The following is a 25,778-nucleotide window of genomic DNA, read 5'->3' on the forward strand; positions in this document are numbered from 1 at the left end:
GTGATATCACTAAATGAAATACTACTGGCTGCATTAGCTGTCAGAGGTTTAGGTGTTTGTACAGGTCTAATCTGGCCATTTAGTTCACCCATTTGGTGTACCTTGTACAGTTTGTCCCAACTGAAGACCACCTCAGTTGCCAATCAGATGAAACACTTAGACCAAATGAGTGTTTGAGTGGTGCCTGGTGCTTATGCCATCTATTTTCCATTCTACAGCTGAGCCTGTTCATTTTAGGAGAAACTATGCCTAACCATCTATGACATTTGTGAGATTGTGATTTACCATGTGCTTCCCTTTGAGATATTTTTCTGTAGCATTAGGCAAGTAACTGTTATTTTTCTGTAATTTAAAAAAAATGTGTCTTGCACTACAAAGTTATGTGTTTGAATTGTTTTCCATAGCTGATATAGAGCTTCTTTTTCTGTATAAAAATGTTGTTTTCCAGTACAAAGAACAGTCTCCAAGAAACAGTTTTTTTTTGTTTCAAGAGTAGTCTATATCCTATATTATTTCCTGATTACTGACTAATTGTTTTTAACTGCCTCAGTACCTGAGCATCTGTGTTACTTATAGAGCCAGTACATTTTTCTTTTTGTTTGAGTCCTGCCAAAACTTACAAGCAGTGCTGACATTGAAGAAAGTAATATTCTAGGATCCCAGCAGAGGGTTAGATACTTACTAAGGCATTAGCAATGGCTTTCAACAATGCAACTTCACTGCTGATGAATTCAGAATCAGGTCTTGTTTTCTCCTTACGTAACATACAGAAAGAGCAGGAAAGCCCCCCCATTTCCTTATAAAATGTGTTTACAGAAGTACTTTCTGTAGACAAAGTATTCACCTGCAGAATGCCTATAACTTGTCAAGTTGCAGGGAGATTGGTAGCCCATTCATGTAGTAGTGCTCATACTGCAGTTGCGGGCAGACCACTGCAGCATAAAACTGGGCAAGACTTTAACAGCGGTAAGTATTTTGTTTGATACTTTGTATCAGGGGTGATGTAGGTCCATTGTAATGTGGCAACATTAAATTGCTTTTTGTTGGGTGACTCTGTGACGTGGATTGGGGTGTGTGTGTGTTTGTGTGATTTATGGAAGTGGCAAAACAGAAGGAATCTGAAATTCTGCAGCTTCATCAGTCTGCAACACTGCAAAATGATAGGTCACCACTGCTGTGTCAACAGTTCACCCTTTCGGAATCCTTCAAGGTCTGGACTTCTGCACCTTTGCTCAGCCCTTACTGTATTTTCTACCAAAGGTGTTTTAGTGATTCTTGGAAGCATTATACATTTGCTGGTCACTTTATTAGGTACACCTTGCTAGTACTGGGTTGGATCCCTTTTTGCCTTCAGAACTGCCTTAATTCTTTGTGGCATAGATTCAACAAGATGTTAGAAACATTCCTCAGAGATTTTGGTCCATATTGACATGAGTTACTGTTGCTTTTCTATTATCTCAAACCAGTCTGCCCATTCTCCTCTTACCTCTGCCATCAGCAAGGCATTTTCATCTATGCAACTGCCACTCACTGGATATTTTCTCTTTTTCGGACCATTCTCTGTAAACCCTAGAGATGGTTGTCCATGAAAATCTCAGTAGATCAGCAGTTTTTGAAATACTCAGACCAGCCCATCTGGCACCAACAACCATGCCACACCCAAAGTCACTTAAATCCCCTTTCGTCTCTATTCTGATGCTCGGTTTGAACTTCAGCAAATTGTCTTCACCACATTTAGATGCCTAAATGCATTGAGTTGCTGCCATGTGATTGGCTGATTAGCAATTTGTGTTACCAAGCAGTTGTAAAGGTATACCTAATAAAGTGGGCAGTGAGTGTATTTAGAGCCTGGTGTAGTCCAGTGCACTTCGATTGTGCATGTATATTACAGTGGAAATGCAGCCATACTTGTCACTTGGCATCTTGGAATACCATCAATGTCATCAGTGACAGCAAATTTTTGTATGCCTAACCTCTTTACAGTGACAAACAGAGCTTTTCAATAGAGGGTGATTAGCTACTGCTCAGTAAGTATTGGCACAGCTTAACATAACTGTTCCAAAATAAACAAAAAAAACCCCAAATCTCAACTTGGTTAAAATATGTAAAATATAATCTTTCAATGTATTATAACCTTTTCGTAGCTAAGTTACAGTGCAATAAAAGGTTTTACTGCCTGAAATTGACACATTTCATTTTCTTTTTTGCTGATTAACACTATAACTTATTCTTCATGTAAAGCAGGTTGTTAGCAGTAAAACAGAGATACCGCGTGGCTGGAATTCCCACTGTCTTGCAGCCAAACATTTAATTTCCCTAAAACAGCATCTTTACTGCTCCCATGCTACACACGACACGTTAGTAATATTTACATAACATAGTGAAGACTAGCTAATTAAACTGTATAAAGCATATCTGGGTAAAGGCACACAATTGTATTAGGCTTTCACACATGGGAGCTGTGAATGAATTTTTGAACAAAACAAGCTTTTATTTAAAATGTCATCTTGGATTCCATTATCCTAACTGGAAGATTACAGCATCCACACTTAATGCTAAATATTACAGATGTACAGATATTGGAGCTTTTTTCGGCCTTAAAATAAGACTACCTGAGGAGTAAAGTACATGTAGTTTAGGTTTATGTGTTATTTATTGAGCTCATTCTGGTTTGATGTGGTTTATAGTCTAGGGTGCTATAGTCCTGAATATATTTGCTTTAAAACTGTAATCATGTACACTGAATTTGATGCCTTCATATTACTGTAATGCGTTTTCCCAATACAGGTACTATTATTAGTTGCAAAGACAATATCCAAAATGTGAGTAATGAAAAAAAATAGCAGAGCATCTTACAAAAATGAAACCAGGGGAAAAAATAAACTACAGAAGGGAAAAAGATGCCTAACATCTAGCGCTGTGCAATGAAGAACGGTTACCTGTACCAGGAAATGGCAAATCATACTAAGTTCACAGCCACCCAGACTGGTCATTATAATGACCAAGTGTATGAATAAACCTTTTCTAGTTTGAAGACTTCATACACTGTAGGTAACACACTGCTTCAACCATGATTAGTATTAATGCTGTTTCTTTCAGGTTTGGCTTGGGTATACTTGGGCAGATTTTTCCAGTATAACAGGCACCTTTACAGCCATTTTGGTGATGTTTAAAGTGTCATTAAACCCAGAATATGAAAAATTCTCATTACATGCTACTCACAAAGCCATTAAAACATTGTTTTAGGTAGAGTGAAATTTACCTGGTTGATCCTGCCTTGAGATATCTCTCCAATCTTCTATGTGTCCCCACTGTATAGACCAGCTGATGTCCTCTACTGAGCATGCTCATATTTCAGTTCCCTTCTAAGCTCTTCATTTCCTCTTTTTTCTTATCTGTGTAGCCTACATGAGTGTAGAGTCACATGTGTGGGTGTATACACGACTGATAAATGACAGCCCATTCCCTCCCTCCTCCTTCATATCCTCCTATTGCTAAACACTATGGGGGCAAAATATAGTATGATGATTGATTACATTCACTAAATAACTCACAAAAAAGCCTAATTTTAAAATAAATTAGTATTAAATATATCAAATATACTTGCTAATACATGTAAAGTAACAAAAGAGCCTTGAATGCAGATGCCATCTGAACAAATTGAAATCTAGTGTCAGTTATCTCTGACTCCACCTACACAATATTGATGCACAAAAAATATACATTTGGTGTTCAATAAAGATTTGTAGGGAGCTATAAAACAAAATTCTTATATTTATATTTTAATCTGGATTGCTTTTCTGAAACGTTTTGGGTTTTTTTGGTCATGTGACTGACACAGCACCAATCAGGGCTGTGCAGATATACTCATACTGTAGTAATAGAAGCCCCTCCCAAAGGATCTTCCCAGCAGATGCCAAAAATGTGGAAAGAGCATGTAACCACACAATAACACTGGAAGAATAAGGTACGTAGAGGATTTGTTTTTTAAAAGCAAAGTACAATGGCTTGATATATATGATTTATATGAATGAATGATGCCAGTTAACACTTCTCTGTTTAGCATCACTTTAAGGCCAGTCTCTATTCTGCTTTACCTTCTATTAGAGTGATAAGTAAATATAGCAATTTTCCTTACATTTAGCTAGCATGAGTGATTTTAACACAAGACTGCAGGCTATTCAAGTGAACCGTACAACAGACAGGATTGCCTTTATAAATTTGAAGTAAAAAATGTTTTAGACAAAATAATGTAAAGTCTATACTACCAATATTCAGTCAACCTACAATCTACTGAGCAGCCAGAAAAATTGCTGTGCAAGTCTCTACATCACAAAGTTACATTTTGTTCAGGAGTGGCCTAATCATGCTTCCTTGTCCCCGCATGTTAGCACTAAGGTCTGGAGATTGGCTATTTAGACACTTGACAGATTTTAAAAGGTTTGTGTGGAAGCTTAGGGAAAGTAAATGAAACTCAATTTATTTCAACACTACACACAGAAAATGTATTATAAATATTTTGAATGCATTGTATATGTAGGGCCTGACACTACATAGAGCAGTTGTTTTTTAATCTAAAGGTCATTGTGCATAGGTTGTATAGTTATAGTGTAATGTATGTGGCTAGCTTAATGTTGAATTCAAGGCAATTTTATATTTCATATCCAACCATCCTCACCTATAACCAATGCACCTCACTTTTATCATTATTACTTTGCAGCCAGCACTCTTGATATATCAAGTAGTAAATTTCTGTTCTGATTGGGGTAACAGTTCCTGTGCATTTTAGTGTTGAGAACACAATAAATTGGCAGAGATTCTGCCACCTCTGGTGCCACCACAGCTCTGGATGTGCATTGGAGTTGGAACCCTCCACTGACATCGACACATTGCCACCTCCCTTTCACCCACAGAGGCTGATTTAAATTATGTTACCTCCATATATGTATAATATTACCTTTTATTGCACTGTAACTTAGATATGAAAAGGTTATAATACATTGGAAGATTATATTTTACATAAAGCAAATCTTTCACCTGTGACTATAATTGCATGTGACTATATTGCATGTTATCAACTGGAGTCTCTGCAGCAATTCCTCCTTCCATGTTCCATTTTTGGAATAAAAAGTATACCAACTTGATGATGTGGCCTGCATTTAGAAGAAAATTTAATGGTAATTTTAAGCAGCATTTTAAGGTTTGATAGGGAAGGAACAGAGAGTGGCAAAGGTCAAATGCAAGTCTCTAACAACAACATATTCAAATACTTTGAAGAATGGGACATTAAAAGAATATCAGATCTCTTTCAAAATATAGCCAGCAAGCCTTTACAGGGGCAGAAAGTAAATCAACATAAATCTCAAATTAAAAGCAACAGTAGTTCCAGTTTTCAAAAAGAGAAAGATTCCACAGTTTCCAAGAACCATGGCCATGAGCCCATAATAATTCAACATACAGCAGTCTACAGTATATAGTACACTATGAATATTAATGCCATCATGTTTGTTAATTAAACATGTCTTCAGCCTTTCAAAACTGTGAATTACTTGTGTGCCGTTCACAAATACTTGCTTCAATCACCACTGCATCCAGACACTGAGAAGAAGGGGCCTGTCAACATAAGGACCCCAAATGCCCTTTAGGCCCTCCCACATAACTGTAAAATTGCTCATATTGAGTCACAGAATTTTATTTGTTGTTATTTTTTTTTTTAAATCCTGTAAGCAGGACTATATAAATATCTATTTTTTACTTTTTATTTGCTTTATGAAACATTCCTTGGGCTAGACAAGAGGGATTCAAACAGTCATATTCTCTGTTCTTTTCTAATATTACCAAAATTACCATACATGTTTTGGTATTCATTGATCAAAAGTGCATTGCAAGTGCAAGTTTTTAACAACACCAGATTAAACATTGGATGCAGTCAAGCTGAATGTATATTCCCTGCCTCCTTCCCCCAAAGTTAACCTATTTTGTACTGTCCCCCTTCTTTCCCTGATGACTGGCTAGCCTTATGCCTGGTAACCACGATCAAAAAATCGGACAGAGCCAATCACTACAGTTCATGCAAAATTATTCTCATACGACACAAGAATGTATGATTTTCCTTTAATCAGTACAGTATTCATCTGAAAAAAATTGGAAGACCAAAACCATGCATCCTTAGAAACAGAAGAATAGATTACAATACAATACAATACATTGCATCACTTCCGAAGTTGTATTCTGTCGTACGAGAATTTTCGTAACTTTAGTAACCTCTTCATTTTTGATATGAGATTAGCATGCAAAAAAAAAAATCATCATCGAATCCAAATTGATCATTCATCCGATATTCTCATCATGTGTGCGAGGCTTTAGTATCATGCTAACAAAATCTGATGTCAAAGCCATATAAGACAAGCCCAGGCTTGGGAAAAAGAAGCCAAATGAGAGATTATCTGCTCTGCCCCAGTTTACTAAAAGGTGAATAGCAATTTTCCTCAAGGTGTATAAACGCAACTGGCATTAAATACTACACTGTCAACAGAATGCACCAACTGCTCAGGAACAGTAAAGCTACTCATTTTGTAGGGGTAGGCCATGGCCTATGCTGGCTATGTTGAAATCTGGCATTGTGTGCAGCAGACCTGTGCTAGGCAATGTAGGGTTGTAGGTAGCAGACTTTTTAAAAGTGTGTGTGTGATGTGTGTGCCTATGGGCAGGTGTGTCTTTTTCCATGATGTTATTTAACAAATCTTTTCTGAAACCAACACAATACACTCCCTGGCCACTTTATTAGGTACACCTTGCTAGTGCCACGAAAATATCCCCCACACCATTACACCACCAGCCTGAACCTTTGATACAAGGGAGGATGGATCCATGCTTTCATGTTGTTTGCGCCAAATTCTGACCATACCATCTGAATGTCTCAGCAACCAGTCTGCTCATTCTTCTCTGGCCTCTGACATCCACAAGGCATTTTCGTCCACACAACTGCCGCTCACTGGATATTTTCTCTTTATCGGACAATTCCCTGTAAACCCTAGAAATGGTTGTGCGTGAAAATCCCAGTAGATCAGCAGTTTTTGAAATACTCAGACCAGCCCATCTGGCACCAATAGCAATGCCACTTTCAAAGTCAATTAAATCCCTTTTCTTCCCCATTCTGATGCTAGGTTCAACATCAGCAAGTCATCTTCACCACGTCCACATTGAGTTTCTGCCATGTGATTGGTTGATTAGCAATTAGTGTTACCAAGCAATTGAACAGGTGTACCTAATAAAGTGGTCGGTGATTGTGTTTTACTTTGTGAATGGGCACATGTACTGAGCTGAAGTGTTAGGGCTTAGTACACCATGTTGGAAAACCTATTTATGTATTTAATAAGTATCTCTGAATTCTAGTTTACTTTTTCATGGCTTAAACATTTCATAGTCCTCTCATCTGAGCATGCTCCATCAATTGCAAACATTAGCCTTTACATGACAACTCCCAAGCTAATATTTCTCAATTTTGCCATTTTATTAGGGAACAATCTCATGTTTATTAGACCCATAAACTATGACCACACCACCAATCTTTAGTTGAGCCAGTATTCTGCCAATGTATTTGATCTCCCTTCCTTTGTTTACAAACAGACAGGACTAAACCTCATGTGATTCAGGAACCCATGGATGGTTCGAATTTGCATGCACTTCTGACCATTCTCCGATGTATAGGACACTCTTCGGCAGGCCATACACAGAGTGAATTTCCATGGTTGTAGGAAATTCAGAGTTGACACAGGAGGGGTGGGGGAGCTGTCCCTACTGGGAGAAGACAGTGCATATTGCTAGCGGCTATACCAGCCGCTAGCAATAATCACATACAATATCTGGCAGACAACTTGGATACATTCAGTCTGCACATACATAGTTGGAATCTTGGCCAGTTCAGCAGGAACCAGGCAAAGATTCGAACCGTCTATGGCTGGCCTTAGATTTATACAACTATTGATGCAGTTTATCCAATAATTGATTTTTATCTCAACAGATGATCAGAATGCAGATTTCACTATCAGCAACTATCATAGCTACTACGCAAAGCACTGTATGAAGTACAACTATTGAATAGAGGTAAGGAAAACAAGAAATATAAATGTGAAAACAAGATTTCCTTTCAGCTAAATTTTACACTAATAAGAAAAAAAGTATTTACTAAGTGAAATTAGCCTTAGCAAGATTTAAAGAATTTCATAGACTTAAACAATATGTGAGCATTTAAACCTCTTAAATGAAAAAGTCACCATTTTGAACATTAGGTGAATTGTACATACAGTTTGGCACAGTAAAGGGATATGCTGCTGTCAGACATACCTTTCTGGATTTTTTGCTTTTCATTTCATCAGTATTTTATAAGAAATGCTGAAAAAGCAATATAAATGTGGAATTTACATCCTTTAGTATTTTCCTGATGTAGGAAATAACTTGTAATGGTGTGGTCTCACTCACTTACATTTTGACAGGTAAAACGATATCACATTACAAATCTATTTTTTAATACTAACGTTCTAATAAAACATATGCAATATGGATGACAGAGAAATTACACAAAACCCTGAAAAATGCAAGGTAGTCACACTACATTAGAATGAGAGACCTTGCTCATAGGATTTCTTGTTAATATGATAAATGGGGAAATAGAGCTGCCTAAAACTGTTAAATGATGCAGAAATGCTCAAGATAAGTTTAGACTTAATGTGCTATTTTTCAGGGTTACAAAAACAATGTTTTAGCTTTTTCTACCTGATCTCCACTTTGTTACTGTTTCTTGATCTTGAACTACAAGACATAAAATACACATTTTTTGTCCAGTAAATATATATTAAAGCAAAGTTGTGTTTTCCTGAGCATCAGTTTAGCTGAATATGGTAAGATGCCACATATAGTAAGAATGACCAATATTCCAAATATATTTAACTCCAAGTATGGCTTCAAAAGTATAAATAAATCAGGGTCCAATATCAAAAGGCACTGAAATTAGGTACATTTTGCATTGATGTTAGCTTGTTTGGTTACATTTAGCTGCATGCAATTAAATTAGCAAAGAAAGGAATGGGGATATCACCATCTTTTGTTTTGTTTCACATGCCTTTAATACAGCATTTTTTTTGTCTACTTTATATGACAGTATAAGAAGAAAGAGAGCTTCACAATGATTTCATGAATTCAGTAGACTTTTTTTAACAAAATATTGGTGTTTGAATTATATCCGGTGCTGTGACATTTCTATACATCTGAGTTAATTTATTGGATAGACTATTTCTGGCATGTTTACACCCAAGTAGCCTCCCATCACACCAAGTATCTTTTGCACAAAAAGTTACTATATAGTAATTGTGTTTCCAAATGTAATAGTAAAGGACATTAAGCTCCGTACACACAATCAGAAAATTGTACGAAAAATGCCACTTTCATAGTGATCATAAAGATAATCTGATTGTTAGTACACAGAAATCGTCTGAAATTACTCAGGGACAAGCACAAAAATATTTCTCATACGATACCAGATGGCATGATTTTTGTTTAACCAGTACAGTTTTCGTCCAGCAATACAATACAAATACATTACAATACGTTACATCACTTCTGAATTTTTATTCTGTCGCACAAGAATTTTCTTGACTTTAGTAACCTCTTCACTTTCAATATGGGACTACCATGCAAAAAAAAAAAATGGATGATCATTCATCTGATTTTCTCAATGTGTATATGGGGCTTTAGTGGTAGTAAACAAAGTGATGGTTAGAACAAAAATGACAAATTAATGAATTGAAGTAGGCTGGCACCTTTTCATAGCCAGAGGAGAAATATAGCTAAAATGTGTAAAAGATAACAAATATACAGGGTATGCAGATACTAGTTGTAATATAAAGTATTGACCTTACAATAGTTAGGGACACTTAAGTTGAAAAAAGCAAAGATACAGAGTAGACAGGGAAATCTGAGGAAGCACATATTTGATGAGGTTATACCAAAGCAAAAATGAAAAGCCATAGCAGGGACAACAAAGAGAAAGAGAGAAGCAATATGTAGTACCAAGATTGGGTAATTGGTGGAATACATATCATTCATTCCTTTTCTAGTGAGAAGCAATAAACATTTCAATAATTAGGTACTGTATATAATGTCATCCATATGTAAAAGCCCAGAAAAGCCTGTGATGGAAAATTTTACACGACTAAAATTGTGTTAACAAATAGTCACAGAAAATGTTAGCTTTATGTTGTTAAACACAAACAGGAGAAGTCTACAACCAACAAAAGAAATGTAAATGTGTTGTTAGCTATTTTGCTAATAAAGGTATGCTAAAGAAATACAAATATTACAAATGTTTTGTAGCAGTATTATTTGTTCTCTTATTGCTTCTCATTCAAGAAGATTTTTATTATCATTCTCTCAGCTACAAACGTTTATAGTGTTAGTTATTATTATTTCATAAGCTTTTTTCCATACCATAACGCCAGAGTTCATTATATTTATCTGGTGAGGTAAGGTGGGCCTTACACCGAAGGTGGAGTGAGGAGTAGGGCTACTGGATCCTGCATACTATTACACTCAAGGCAGCACATATAGCACTGGTACAGACAAGGTGAATATAAACTATGGGTCCTTCTTGAACAGGATTGCTCTGCTCCGCCGTTCCAATGTTAGGGCTCCCATGGACAGGATAACAGGTACAGGTACACACCTTGAAGCTGATCGTTACTTTTCAATGCTTAATGTTAGGGGTTTCCCTTAGCTCATGACACCTATTGTTGGACATCCTGAATTCCTCCTAGGCCAGTCAGTTCTGATTTTTCATACCTGGATTGAGCAAGGAGTAGTTAGAGAATCACAGCTTCTTTCTGCACAATAGTGGAACATTCTCTCTGTAGTTTCTGCAAAATATGGTGACCCAACACTTAGTGCTTGGACCTACATCAACGTTTACATTCTGCGTTCTTTACCAAAACCTCACAGTTCCTTGAGGGACTTGAAGTCCTTTGAAGAGCTCTGTCATGAGGACAGGGCTATGCAACATTCTTTATCCTCTTTATACCAACTTGTACTAACAGCACACTCAGGAGGTGACCTTAGATTTCTCGCCAACTGGGAACATGAACTACAACTTTCCTTTACAGTAGACCAGAAAGATAGAATATTGTTTTTTGCCTACAAAGCATCCATCTGTAACAAGTATCAGGAGATTTCTGACAAGATTGCAGCCAGGTGGCAAAAGATCCTGTTGGTCCTGGCTAAACTCTTACCACAGTTAAGCCCTAAATGTTGATGATGCGGTACCCATGCAGGCTCCCTCTTGCATGTCTTTTTGGGTTGTCCTGTATTACAACCCCTTTGGAGCCAGTTTATAGAAATCATAAAGAAAATCACTGGATTCACTTTAACAAATGACCCCACTGCCATCTATCCCCATCTTACACCTACAGTTTGTTTTGGAAGAGATATAAGAAGTGCTTGCTAATTCACTTAATAAACGCTGCTAATGCTTTTATTCCTGGTAACTGGAATCAATCTCTTCCCTATCTACACCTCCTCTCTTGGTCACTTGATAACCTCCCATGGCTTTCAATACCATCTCTATGCCAAAGACACCCAAATCTATCTCTCTACTCCTCTCTCACTCCTTCAGTCTTCTCTTATTATTAATTATTGTTAATTTACTAACTGACATATCAACATGGATGTTGCACCAATTCCATCAACTAAATCTTTCTAAAACCAAGCTGATAATATATCAACCCTGCTTTCTCCCTCCTCTGTAACTTTTCCATGAAGATCAATAATACAACTGTCAGTCCCTCTCCTCACACCAGGGTACTACAGTGGGTGCAATCCTAGACTCTAACCTGTTCTTTCGGGCCTAAATTCAGTAGCTGTCAAATATTTATAGACTTCACCTTCATAACATCTTCAAAATTCTCCTCTTTTTAATTCATAAAACCACCAAGCTACTTCATAGGCTATCCCCTCTTCAGTCTATCATGAATGTTGCCACTAGACTCATTTACCTTACCAACCACTCAGTGTCTGCCACACCTCTCTGCCAATCTCTCCATTGGCTTCCGATTGCCCAGCAAATTAAATTCAAAATACTAATGACAACAGACAAAGCCATTCACAACTCTGCCACATCACCAATTTTGTCTCCTAATAACACCCAAACTGTCCTCTTCACTCCTCTCAAGACCTCCTGCTCACTAGTTCCCGTGTCACCTCCATCCATGCTTGTCTCCTGGATTTCTCCAGAGCTTCTCCCATCCTCTGGAACTCTCTGCCTCAATATGTCTCTCTATCTCCTACTCTGGCCACCTTTAGGTAAAACTCATCTCTTCAGGGAAGCCAAATTGCCTTCAACTAACAACTGACCTTTTAACTTTTTCATCAGCTCATCCCCCACAGCTATTACCTTTTGTACCACTTGCCCCACCCTTTTTTAAGCTCTTATGAGCAGGGCCCTCCTAACCCTCTTGTATTTTATTGTATTGTAACTGTACTCTCTCCCTTTAGATTGTAAAGTGCTGTGCAAACTGTTGGTGCTATATACATCCTGTATAATAATTTTAATAGTCTACCCCTTGAACATTCTGGCAGTGGTTTGACAGGGTGAATGATATTCAGACTATGGAAGACCTTGCCATGGCTCTCAGAGATAAAGCTGCAGACCAGACTAAGGCAAGCCATATGATGAAAAATTGCAGCGCTAATTAAGCATAAAAGTCCCATTCACAAAAAAGACAGTACATAAAATATGTGACAGCAAAGTCCATGTGGAGTTCCCATATACAGAGGCAAAGAACCGTGCATAGGAAAAAAGAGCTCCAATCCAAGGAGGAGACAGTCACCTTCCACCCAAATAAATTGGCCTCTTACCAGAAGAATTGACCCCCCAGCGGGTCAGCCAAAATGAACAGTATAATATATCCAGCAGGTGCTGCAAATGATCTTGTACTGGAAACACTCATGGGGCAATCCAAGATATTCCTCCAAAAAGGGCTTCAAATAGCAAACTCCCCATCAGGCAACCAAAGTACCACATAAAAAGAAGAATTGCCAGCTCATAGTGTAGTAAATTGATAGCTCAAAACAATTTATTCAAATTGTACTTACATAGCAAGCATTGAAATCAGCATAACAGTAATACTGTGATAAGTTTCAAACCAACAAGATGGCCGCTGTCCTGCCAGAGCATGATGACATCACATGGCGTGACTCCACCCTACACGTTTTGTCATCAAAAGACATAATCAGGGGCATGGCCAGTGCGACACATCATGCGGTATAACCAGGACTAGGAGGGACACTCCTCATCATTGAAGAGCGCTCCATAGACCGGAAGCACCAACTCAAAATGGGAGACAAAATAAAGAAAAAACAACTCCACACTGAGGTGTGTTCCACCTACAGGAAGTGCAAACCCTGGTGTGGAGTGTAAAAGACACAAATTGACATTGATCAGATACAAAGTTAATATTATAAAAGATGCCAAAAGATCCTATCACAGCATCAATTGGCCTGAATTAAATTAGATCAAACAACATCTTAATCCCCAAAGGGGAATATAATTGCAACCCGTGGTGCTTGATTCCTCCACCAGCACAGTCAGTGTTGATGAGGGAATATTTCCCGCAGCACTATTGTGTTCTGCCGACTGGGAGCCTTGCATGCCGGCAGTACACGATGATTGCTGCTGGCAGTAATCCCATGCAAAAAATCCGACAGGCTGGCTGTCAATCTAAATCTGTTGTCCATCTAAAACTCCCCTCCCCCCAGATTGACAAAGCTGCTGTCCAAATATGCCCCCTGTGCTCCTTCATGCAGAGTGAGGGAATGTTAATACGAGAAGTGTGTTACTGGCCAGATCACCAGATAAAAACAGAGGTAAAAAAGCCTAAAAAAGAAAACTAACGCAGCCACCATTGGTAAACTACAATATATAAAATTTTTGTTTTGGGGTTTAAAATCGCTTTAAACAGCTGAATAACAGAGGCTGCAGTTTAGTGCCAGGAAAGTCAAGTCTTAAAGCTCAATTCAGGGAACAAAAACTTTCACTAAACTATATTTCACATCAGACAAAAAAAAATATAAATCCACTTGTGTGCAGTGAATGCCTTTAGAAACCCAGATATTACCTTGTAAAAGTCGCAATGACACCTCGTATTTACCACAAGGCAAACAAGACATATGCCTAGGGCAGCATTTTTCAGGTGGGCAGTGTCATGATCACAGCGTCAAACCCCAGCTCTTCTCACCAAACTCGTGACCGAAGGACTAGCCAATCTAAAACCACGATGTCACGTGCGTAACAATGCCACACCCAGCTGCACCCTGCACAACGATTTTCCAGCTAATTGGACCGGCAGCCTGTGCGATTGTTACTGGGTCAGGTTAATTACGCAATTAACCCTTCACACTGCCACCACCTCCTTTTTGTACAGAGAAAGAGGAAAGCCGGCGATATTAGTTATAACACTATAATGGTTGAGGTAATCGTCTTTATAACACGGTTATACAGAGGGTTAAACAAACACAGTAGCGTTATCTTTAGAGGCAGGAATTCATAAATTGCAATAAAGCGCTATAGAAACAGTTCAATACTTTCAGAAGGAAAGATTTATTACTAAAAGGTCAAACGAGTGCAATAACAATATTTACAGAAAAAGATGTAACTAAGATATGTATATAAAAATATACAGAGACTAACAGCACAGCAAAGAGATATCATAGAGAGGTGAAAGGGTTAAGGTACTTGCCAAAGTCCTGGGTTAGCAGATCCAAGTTTCAGAGCGAAAGGGCACGGGTCTTCCCAGGTGGTACTGATGTTAAAAATGGGAGACATCTTCAACTTAGTTCTCTTAGGCCTGACAACCCATTTTGTAGCTCCCCAGCAGGGGGTGTCTCTGAATTCAAGGACCAATACCCCATTTAGGGAGGGGTCATCTGGGCGTAGACCTAAACTAGAGCCAAAATCTCTTTTCACTCATATTTTGGCCCATAACTTTCCATCTGCACAAGTGACATTCCACCTACGGGTAGATTATTATGCAGACACGTCTGTGGATTGATTAGATATGAATTATGAAATTATACACTGAACGGTTCACAAGATCTATTTTTCGGCTTTCCTATGTATTTGAGACAAGGCGAGTGACCCATCAAATTGTTAGTCTTCTCTTAGCCAATCTGACGATATACCTGTATCTGTTTTTTATTTAGGTCTCTCATATTCCAAGATATGAGACATAGGGAAAAAATGGATTTTTAAAAGTGTTAGCTGGTACCGCCTTCCTTGGAATGTCTTGAACTCTGGGAAAGCTTGCCTTATCTTATACGAGGTGTTACATTTTACAGGTTCTTTGGACAGCGAGGCCCAGGCTCAGAGAGGTGTTTTATAGCTCTGGGCTCCCTGCTGGCTATAGCCTGCCAGTGACCCACAACCAGATGTCTCTGTGGCTGAACAGAGAGGAAGGGGTAGAATGAGGGGGGGGGGACATGGAGAACTCTTAACAAAATGGAGGCTTGCGTCAGTCTCTGGGTATACGCTGTTAAAGGCAGCACTGCCCCTTGGAAGAAGGGACACACGCGGCATGGGGACCTGATGGGTTCCGAGAGATGCTGTGGGTTTCATGATGGTGTATACACAGCCCGGCTCTCGTTCCTGGGGATGTCCGGAGCTGTGAAGATGAACGTCTTTCTCTCTCTTGCCATGGGGGATGGTGGCTGGTGTATGGGGGGGCATTGATAGTGGAAGGCTCGGGTGGAGGGCAGGGGTGTTCTTGGTCAATGTCAGGCTCATTCTGTGGGGGGGAAGCACCAATTTTTGTGTTGTTTAGGGAAGCACAAAACCTAAATACACTGAGCAATGAACCTGTCCAAAAAAGGACAGCTGTAAGTCTCAGCAGATTCAAAGAAAGCGTAGGATGCCTGTGTCCCACAGGACACAGCAGTAACATAGGCATCAGGTAAAGGAACCACAGCATGCAGTGGGGGGCACGGGAATCCAACACTTCTGGAAGTGTTAAATGCCAGGGCCTGACAGAAGTTTCATGGCTGGAACACAGGCCCTGTGTACAACCTTTGCATAGGAAATACAAGATTCCACAAAGGGCATAAGGATCTATTTGAACAATGACATAGGTACTGGTAAGGATGAAGTGTACTTGAGCACTGTTGTTAGCGTAGGCACATTTTAGGCAAGATCAGGTTTACATTAAGGGAACCTGTCAAGATAGAATGATATGATCTGCATTTTTCTGGCTGTCCCATCCTAAATGTTTATTCAAGATTAATTGATCAGTAGATAGCAAAACTAGGATTAGGATGAAAGCCCAGAACTTTAAACAGGGTACCTCAAAGTCTGTGTTTGGAATTCAGATATTTTGGCCCTTCTTTAATGAACCATGTTTACAAGAATTTTTCCTGGCAAACGCATACTTATGTTTCCTCTAGCATTTAAAATCGGTTTTCTTGGGCATATGAGACATGTAAATGGTGGAAAATAGAAAGAAAATATAGAGCAGGAAAGCCTATGCACTTTTTTTGTTATTTGCCACTGACTCTTGTTAAAATAGGCTCAATTGCTTAAAGCAATAGTACTGCAGCCATCTAAACACTTTCTCCTGCTACAATAAACATAACAGCCACAGTGGAATATTTATGAAACAGAGATTTTCCCTTGGCCTAAATAGGTCTTTTAATATATGAACAAATGCTCACTTGTATGTGGAACTTTGGAAAAGTATGCCATAATCTATCCTGAGAGGCAGCATAACAGAAGAATAATAATGCTGGAGATGGGTTGATGTTTTTGTCCATCTAACAGAAATTCCACTGACAATCAGCACACAAATTGTTATAAATAAAGTACAAATAAAATGTACCTGTATCTCTGGTGTACGTATATGCTCAAATGGACTAACCAACATTAGCAGCTAGCTTGCTCTACACATTGCCTATATAAGTCACAATTCAAATCTTTATACAAATGATTGCAAATTCAATGACAGATCAGCACAATTTTAATACATTTTTATTCCTTATCATTATCTTTACATGTACATATTATTTCAAAATTAAGAAAATTACCTTTTAGCAACAAATTATTTCATATCTGGCAAAGAAGCCTTCAAAACATGCTAGAAAATATCTGCTTTTTAAAAGTTACAAAAATGTCTTGTGTACAGCACACTTAAAGTAAAATGAACCGTTAACTTGTAAAACAACCCATTCAGTTTTAAAAATAAAAAAAAAAATGAATAAAAAAATAAAAAAATAATATATATATATATATATATATATATAAATAAATATACTCACCGGCCACTTTATTAGGTACACCTGTTCAATTGCTTGGTAACACAAATTGCTAATCAGCCAATTACATAGGTGATTTTGTGATTTTGAACAATGCACTGTTGTTGGTGCCAGACGGGTTGGTCTGAGTATTTCAAAAACTGCTGATCTTCTGGAATTTTGACGCACCATCTCTAGGGTTTACAGAGAATGGTCCAAAAAAGAGAAAATATCCAGTGAGCCGCAATTGTGTAGATGAATGGTCCAAATAAGAGAAAATATCCAGTGAGCGGCATTGGCGTAGATGAAAATGCCTTGTTGAAGTTAGAGGAGAATGGGCAGACTGGTTTGAGATGATAGAAAGGCAACAGTAACTCATGTCAATATGGACCAAAATCTCTGAGGAATGTTTCCAACACCTTGTTGAATCTATGCCATGAAGAATTAAGGCAGTTCTGAATGTAAAAGGGGGTCCAACCCGGTACTAGCAAGATGTACCAAATGAAGTGGCCAGTAAATATATATATATATATATATATCATATTAGAGTAGAAAATTCTTTTATAAAGTACCTTTGTGTTTCTCATATCAGCATTCAAAATTTTTAAAAATAGTAAGATCCTTATGTTAGATGGGAATAAGGAAAGAAAAAGGGGATTAAATAGGGGGCCCCCCTTTTCTTAATGGACTGTGGCAGGGGGAAAGTTTTAAGTATCCCTGCTGTATTTATACAGTGGAGAAACTACTAGAAGGTCAGCAGGTTTTTAGTCCCCCCATTAGGTATGAGGTGAAGAAAAAACTGTTAAGACTTTCAAGTTATATATTAATATAATGAGGAAGTTTCTAGAAAATTGTAGTTTTAAGCCACCTGGGCATACCTGGAAGGCAAAATTGGCCAATCAGAAGAAGAATAAGAGAGAGGAGAGGGCTATAAAAGGGGGAAGGTTCCGATTATAGGGGAAACAGACACCTGGAAGGCATCTCTGTGGTGCTACCCCCCCACCCACCCCTTTTGTCTTGTCATGGCCAATTATTATTGGTAAGGTCACCTTTTTTCAAAGGAGGAGGATTAAGTAAGTATGTTTACTTGAAATGAGATGGATCGTTAGATAGATATGGTTAATAAGTTGTTGTTTTATTATGTACAGCTTGAGTTGTAGTGACTAAGCTGGTTTTGTGTAGTGATAATTTAATAAAAAATGTTTAAAATATTAATATTAAGTTAATATGTACAAATAAAGAATTATTATAAAAAAGTTATACTTATATTTATACCAATAATAATAATAAAACAGCCACGGCCAAGTTATTACCAAAATATTTTATGTTATGGTCTTTTTTTCGGTTAAAGAATAAAGCTTACTGCCTGCAGTCCCATAACGTTACATTACTTATGTGAGGATATACAATTCATAAATTGTAGTAGGCATATTACAAATCCCAATATGTACAGTATGCAGTATTTACATATTTTAGTTTCATGGGAAAGAATTAAACACCTTTTAGCCACCTTGCATCGAAAAAAAGAATCCCAAACTTTTGCAGATAATTAATATAAGCTTAATTCCTGACATATAAATTGCATATTTTACTTGTGTGGTTATGCAAATTTTAGACATCATTTAAAAAAATATTCTACTTGTAGATTACAGTTCCAGGTGAAAAAATATGTAAAATATCCCTAAGCAAGCCATAATGTGATAGATTTCTCAGCAATAGCTTAGTAGTATGATGGAAGGTGACGCCGTCAAGGCCTCTGATTTTCTGTTCAATTTTAACACTTTTTAGCAATCATGAACATGTGACACCAGTCATGTTTAAGGATTGTATAAACCCAGAACCACAGCTAGTGGTGACTGATTCCATTGGCAAGACCTGCAAAAATGTTGTAGATATATATATATATATATATATAAAATATTTGTATTTAAAATAAATAAAAAGACTGCAGGGAAGTTTATTTGTGTGATTTCTATAAATATAACAACCACGGGACCATGCTAAATAGGATGATCAGAAGAAAAATTTATTTTGTCCAATTGCAAAATGTTTACAGATGTTCCAGTTTTATACAAGCCAAGCAAAATGGCTGTTTAGTACCAAGCAGCTACCAAATACAAAATAAGTAGTGTTAGTTTACATTTAAATTTTCATATAGTAGTTATACTGGTTCACTTGAGCAAACTGTAGCAAATGTCAAATATGTTTCAAAAACAGTAATGTGGGAGTTTCAGTGTAAATAGGATAAAATGAACCTTTAGAACGCACAGTGTATTTTTACGGTACAATGTAATATCTGTAAATGTTGCTACACAGCGGTGTCTACTCAAGCTGGTTACCAGTTACAATTTGTGCCTCCAATCTTCCTTAAGGCTCACTACACATTTTACAGACTCCTTTAGGCTCGGTTAACACTAAGCGACTCCAAGGTCATATGAATTTCAGTGTGACTTTGGAGTACAACTTTCATGCGACTGTCGTGTCATTTTTATACTCTATGGCACTCAAGTCGCAAGAAAGTCGCATCAAAGTAGTTCAGGCATCCGCTGCAACTTCAGAAGTAGTAATTGGGAGGGCTGACATGGAAAAACATGTTGTGTGATTTTGGGTTTTTCAAGTCAGATTCAAAGTCACAGGAGTGTGAACCGAGCCTTAGATCCACCAGTAACTATGCGGTGCCAAGCCCTCTGCCCGACTGGATACAAACTAATTAGATAGATTAGGTAGGTCCTCATACTACATATCTTTGGTAAATATAAAGTTGGTTGCACAATGTTTTATGGTCAGATTGGGATGTGTATGGTAAGCTATAACTTTACCAGCAGCCTGTAGTGCTAGGGCTTGCCTAACAATCAGTACAATTTGGGGTTGATTTACTAAAAACAGTTGCACTCTGCCAGTTGCTCCAGAGCTTAGTAAATGAGGTAAAGCTTCACTTTGCAAAGAGTACCCAATCGCATGCAAGGAAATTTAAAAAAAAACAGCATTTTTGCTTGCACATGATTGGATGATGGAAGTCAGCAGAGCTTCTGCTTATTTACTAAGCTTTGGAGCGACTGCACTTGCAAAATGCTCAGTCTAGCCTTTGGAAACTCACCCCCTTTATGTTCAGTATGATAGAGCCTTACATGGCATAGTCTTTTGTAAAACAAATACATTTTTGATATTATGACTGTAACGTGGTCAGCTTTGCATAGTTGTGTCATTTTCAAACAAAGCATCAACTTGAATAAAAAAATACATATGGTTTGGTTTTTGCTGCACAAAATTCAGTTTCTTTTGCATGTTTAGTGCAATTTGCCAATTTTGTGGTGTTGTTTTTTTTGGACAGATTTTTTTTTTATGAAGGGTTTCAAGAGAACTTAAGCATTCCTCAAGGTTTGTAATGGGAGGGTACCTAAGGAAGGTTAAACATTTTTAAATTACTCCTTAGCAAAAAAAAATAAATGTTTAAAGTAGCAACATTAACAAAAAGCTAACACTGCCTTCTAGAATTTTCCTCCAATCAGAGTTCAGGAACCTGGGCACTGTAATGTATCAATATTACCTTCAGAATGGAAGACTTAAGCCACATGGGCTGCGGCTGTCTCTGAAACTAGGTCTGACAAAAGTTTTCTCATTAGTTTTTTCATCTCCTATTCATTTATTGTTTTTGACCTTGTTCTTCCAAGCCCCAATGGGACCCCCATTTTGCTATCAATGACTGATGATTGTCACTGCTTGTTGCCTTTTGTACATTATTTGTACCAGCCTAGACAGGCTACAGTTTGTTGAGAAATGTATGTATTATTTGATTGGGCTGTTCTGTTACACCTTTTTCTAAGACAAATTTAATAAACATTATTGGAAAAGTATGGAAGACCTAAGGCTGGCCAGATCTCTGTTCCCGCGGTTTACAAATATGTTAGGATTCCTGAGAAGCTGAATGAGGTGGGCCAGCTCTGGACTTTCTGTCTTGAACAGCATATTTGCAACTTCAAATTCCCACAGGTTGATGGAGCACCTGAAATAGGATAGGAAGGTATGTTCAGACAGTATTGTTGCTAATTACTCCAAAGAAAAAGTTTCTGCAAGATAAAAAGACTAATTGCAAATTATTATATTAGTCCTTGATCAATGACTCTATTGGCCCTTTCTCTGCAAATATTGTTCTTTGCAGCTGCAAGACATAATTCTTTTAAACTTAGTTCAATCAACCAGCCAATTCAAGCATCCAATAAAACATAGAAGAATCTCCTTTGTTTTTACTTCCCATGCATAGGATTAGGTGTTTGATATAAGGTACATGGTGTATGATACACAGGTTCACGAAGCCAAATTACACCCTTAGTAAATCAACCCTCTAAAACATTTTTGCTAGCTGTATACACATCTGCTTTAAGATTTAGCTAATCTAAAAGGTAATATAATTAATTAGTAATAAGAAAGTATGTACTAAATGTACAACAGAAGTATGTTCTTTATTTTAGATGTGTGATTTAAAACAAGTCAAACAGCATCAGTGTAATGACTAGAGATGAGCGAATCGAACCAGGCGAAGTGGAATTCGTTTCGAATTTCAGGAAAAATATTAGCCAACTTCGGGTGCACGAATCGGATTTTTCCCGATCAGCCGGCAAAAGTGTCCCTGCAGAGAGCTCCGCTATTTCTGACAGTTCTCTGACAGTTCCTTCACATGTACAGCGGTTGAAACATTGTATCTATTTGTTTCCATTTAGGATACAGATGTTTTTATTCGGAAACAGATACAATGTTTCAACCGCTGTAAATGTGAAGGAACTGTCAGAGAACTGTCAGAAATAGCGGAGCTCTCTGCAGATACACTTTTTGCTGTACTGGAATACTTCTTCTTTTCATTCTTCTTTTCATTCTTTTCATTCTTCTTTTCATTCTTCTTCTCATTCTTCTTTTCATTCTTCTTCTTCTTCTTTTCATTCTTCTCATTCTTCTTTTCATTCTTCTTTTCATTCTTCTTCTTCTTCTTTTCATTCTTCTTCTTCTTCTTTTCATTCTTCTTTTCATTCTTCTTCTTCTTCTTTTCATTCTTCTTCTTCTTCTTTTCATTCTTCTTTTCATTCTTCTTCTTCTTCTTTTCATTCTTCTCATTCTTCTTTTCATTCTTCTTCTTCTTCTTTTCATTCTTCTCATTCTTCTTTTCATTCTTCTTCTCCTTCTTTTCATTCTTCTTCTTCTTCTTTTCATTCTTCTTCTTCTTTTCATTATTCTTTTCATTCTTCTTCTTCTTCTTTTCATTCTTCTTCTTCTTCTTTTCATTCTTCTTTTCATTCTTCTTCTTTTCATTCTTCTTCTTCTTCTTTTCATTCTTCTTCTTCTTTTCATTCTTCTCATTCTTCTTTTCATTCTTCTTTTCATTCTTCTTTTCATTCTTCTTCTTCTTCTTTTCATTCTTCTTCTTCTTCTTTTCATTCTTCTTTTCATTCTTCTTCTTCTTTTCATTCTTCTTCTTTTCATTCTTCTTTTCATTCTTCTCATTCTTCTTTTCATTCTTCTCATTCTTCTTCTCATTCTTCTTTTCATTCTTCTTCCTCTTTTCATTCTTCTCATTCTTCTTTTCATTCTTCTTCTTCTTTTCATTCTTCTTCTTCTTTTCATTCTTTTTTTCATTCTTCTCATTCTTCTTTTCATTCTTCTTTTCATTCTTCTTCTTCTTTTCATTCTTCTTCTTCTTCTTTTCATTCTTCTTTTCATTCTTCTTCTTCTTCTTTTCATTCTTCTTCTTCTTTTCATTCTTCTTTTCATTCTTCTTCTTCTTCTTTTCATTCTTCTTCTTCTTCTTTTCATTCTTCTTCTTCTTCTTTTCATTCTTCTTTTCATTCTTCTTCTCATTCTTCTTTTCATTCTTCTTCTTCTTCTTCTTTTCATTCTTCTTCTTTTCATTCTTCTTCTTCTTCTTTTCATTCTTCTTCTTCTTCTTTTCATTCTTCTTCTTTTCATTCTTCTTCTTTTCATTCTTCTTCTTCTTCTTTTCATTCTTCTTTTCATTCTTCTTCTTCTTCTTTTCATTCTTCTTCTTCTTCTTTTCATTCTTCTTTTCATTCTTCTTCTTCTTCTTCTTTTCATTCTTCTTCTTCTTCTACTTTTCATTCTTCTTTTCATTCTTCTCATTCTTCTTTTCATTCTTCTTTTCATTCTTCTTCTCATTCTTCTTTTCATTCTTCTTCTTCTTTTCATTCTTCTTTTCATTCTTCTCATTCTTCTTTTCATTCTTCTTCTCATTCTTCTTTTCATTCTTCTTCTTCTTTTCATTCTTCTTCTTTTCATTCTTCTTCTTCTTTTCATTCTTCTTTTCATTCTTCTTCTTCTTTTCATTCTTCTTCTTCTTCTTTTCATTCTTCTTTTCATTCTTCTTCTTCTTCTTTTCATTCTTCTTCTTCTTCTTTTCATTCTTCTTTTCATTCTTCTTCTCATTCTTCTTTTCATTCTTCTTCTTCTTCTTTTCATTCTTCTTTTCATTCTTCTCATTCTTCTTTTCATTCTTCTTCTTCTTCTTTTCATTCTTCTTCTTCTTCTTTTCATTCTTCTTTTCATTCTTCTTCTTCTTCTTTTCATTCTTCTTCTTCTTCTTTTCATTCTTCTTCTTCTTCTTTTCATTCTTCTCATTCTTCTTTTCATTCTTCTTCTTCTTTTCATTATTCTTTTCATTCTTCTTCTTTTCATTCTTCTTCTTCTTCTTTTCATTCTTCTTTTCATTCTTCTTCTTCTTCTTTTCATTCTTCTTCTTCTTCTTTTCATTCTTCTTTTCATTCTTCTTCTTCTTCTTCTTCTTTTCATTCTTCTCATTCTTCTTTTCATTCTTCTTTTCATTCTTCTTCTTCTTTTCATTCTTCTTCTTCTTCTTTTCATTCTTCTTCTTCTTCTTCTTTTAATTCTTCTTTTCATTCTTCTTCTTCTTCTTCTTTTCATTCTTCTTTTCATTCTTCTCATTCTTCTTTTCATTCTTCTTCTTCTTTTCATTCTTCTTTTCATTCTTCTTTTCATTCTTCTTCTTTTCATTCTTCTTCTTCTTTTCATTCTTCTTTTCATTCTTCTTCTTCTTCTTTTCATTCTTCTCATTCTTCTTTTCATTCTTCTTCTTCTTCTTTTCATTCTTCTTCTTCTTCTTTTCATTCTTCTTTTCATTCTTCTGCTTCTTTTCATTCTTCTTCTTCCTCTTTTCATTCTTCTTTTCATTCTTCTCATTCTTCTTTTCATTCTTCTCATTCTTCTTCTCATTCTTCTTTTCATTCTTCTTCTTCTTTTCATTCTTTTTCTTCTTTTCATTCTTCTCATTCTTCTTTTCATTCTTCTTCTTCTTCTTTTCATTCTTCTTTTCATTCTTCTCATTCTTCTTTTCATTCTTCTTTTCATTCTTCTTCTTCTTCTTTTCATTCTTCTTCTTTTTCTTTTCATTCTTCTTTTCATTATTCTTCTTCTTCTTTTCATTATTCTTCTTCTTCTTTTCATTCTTCTTTTCATTCTTCTTCTTCTTTTCATTCTTCTTCTTCTTCTTTTCATTCTTCTTTTCATTCTTCTTTTCATTCTTCTTCTTCTTCTTTTCATTCTTCTTCTTCTTCTTTTCATTCTTCTTTTCATTCTTCTTCTTCTTTTCATTCTTCTTCTTCTTCTTTTCATTCTTCTCATTCTTCTTTTCATTCTTCTCATTCTTCTTCTCATTCTTCTTTTCGTTCTTCTTCTCATTCTTCTTTTCATTCTTCTTCTTCTTTTCATTCTTCTTTTCATTCTTCTCATTCTTCTTTTCATTCTTCTTCTCCTTCTTTTCATTCTTCTTTTCATTCTTCTTTTCATTCTTCTTCTTCTTCTTTTCATTCTTCTTTTCATTCTTCTTCTTCTTCTTTTCATTCTTCTTCTTCTTCTTTTCATTCTTCTCATTCTTCTTTTCATTCTTCTTCTTTTCATTCTTCTTCTTCTTTTCATTCTTCTTTTCATTCTTCTTCTTCTTCTTTTCATTCTTCTTCTTCTTCTTTTCATTCTTCTTTTCATTCTTCTTCTTCTTCTTTTCATTCTTCTTTTCATTCTTCTTCTTTTCATTCTTCTTCTTCTTCTTTTCATTCTTCTTTTCATTCTTCTCATTCTTCTTTTCATTCTTCTCATTCTTCTTCTCATTCTTCTTTTCATTCTTCTTCTCATTCTTCTTTTCATTCTTCTTCTTCTTTTCATTCTTTTTTTCATTCTTCTCATTCTTCTCATTCTTCTTCTCATTCTTCTTTTCATTCTTCTTCCTCTTTTCATTCTTCTTTTCATTCTTCTCATTCTTCTTTTCATTCTTTTTTTCATTCTTCTCATTCTTCTTTTCATTCTTCTTTTCATTCTTCTTCTTCTTTTCATTCTTCTTCTTCTTCTTTTCATTCTTCTTTTCATTCTTCTTCTTCTTCTTTTCATTCTTCTTCTTCTTTTCATTCTTCTTTTCATTCTTCTTCTTCTTCTTTTCATTCTTC

This window comes from Staurois parvus, unplaced genomic scaffold, assembly GCF_062004578.1.
Source record: "Staurois parvus isolate SC_StPar_1 unplaced genomic scaffold, SC_StPar_1.0 ptg000262l, whole genome shotgun sequence".
Taxonomy (NCBI): domain Eukaryota; kingdom Metazoa; phylum Chordata; class Amphibia; order Anura; family Ranidae; genus Staurois; species Staurois parvus.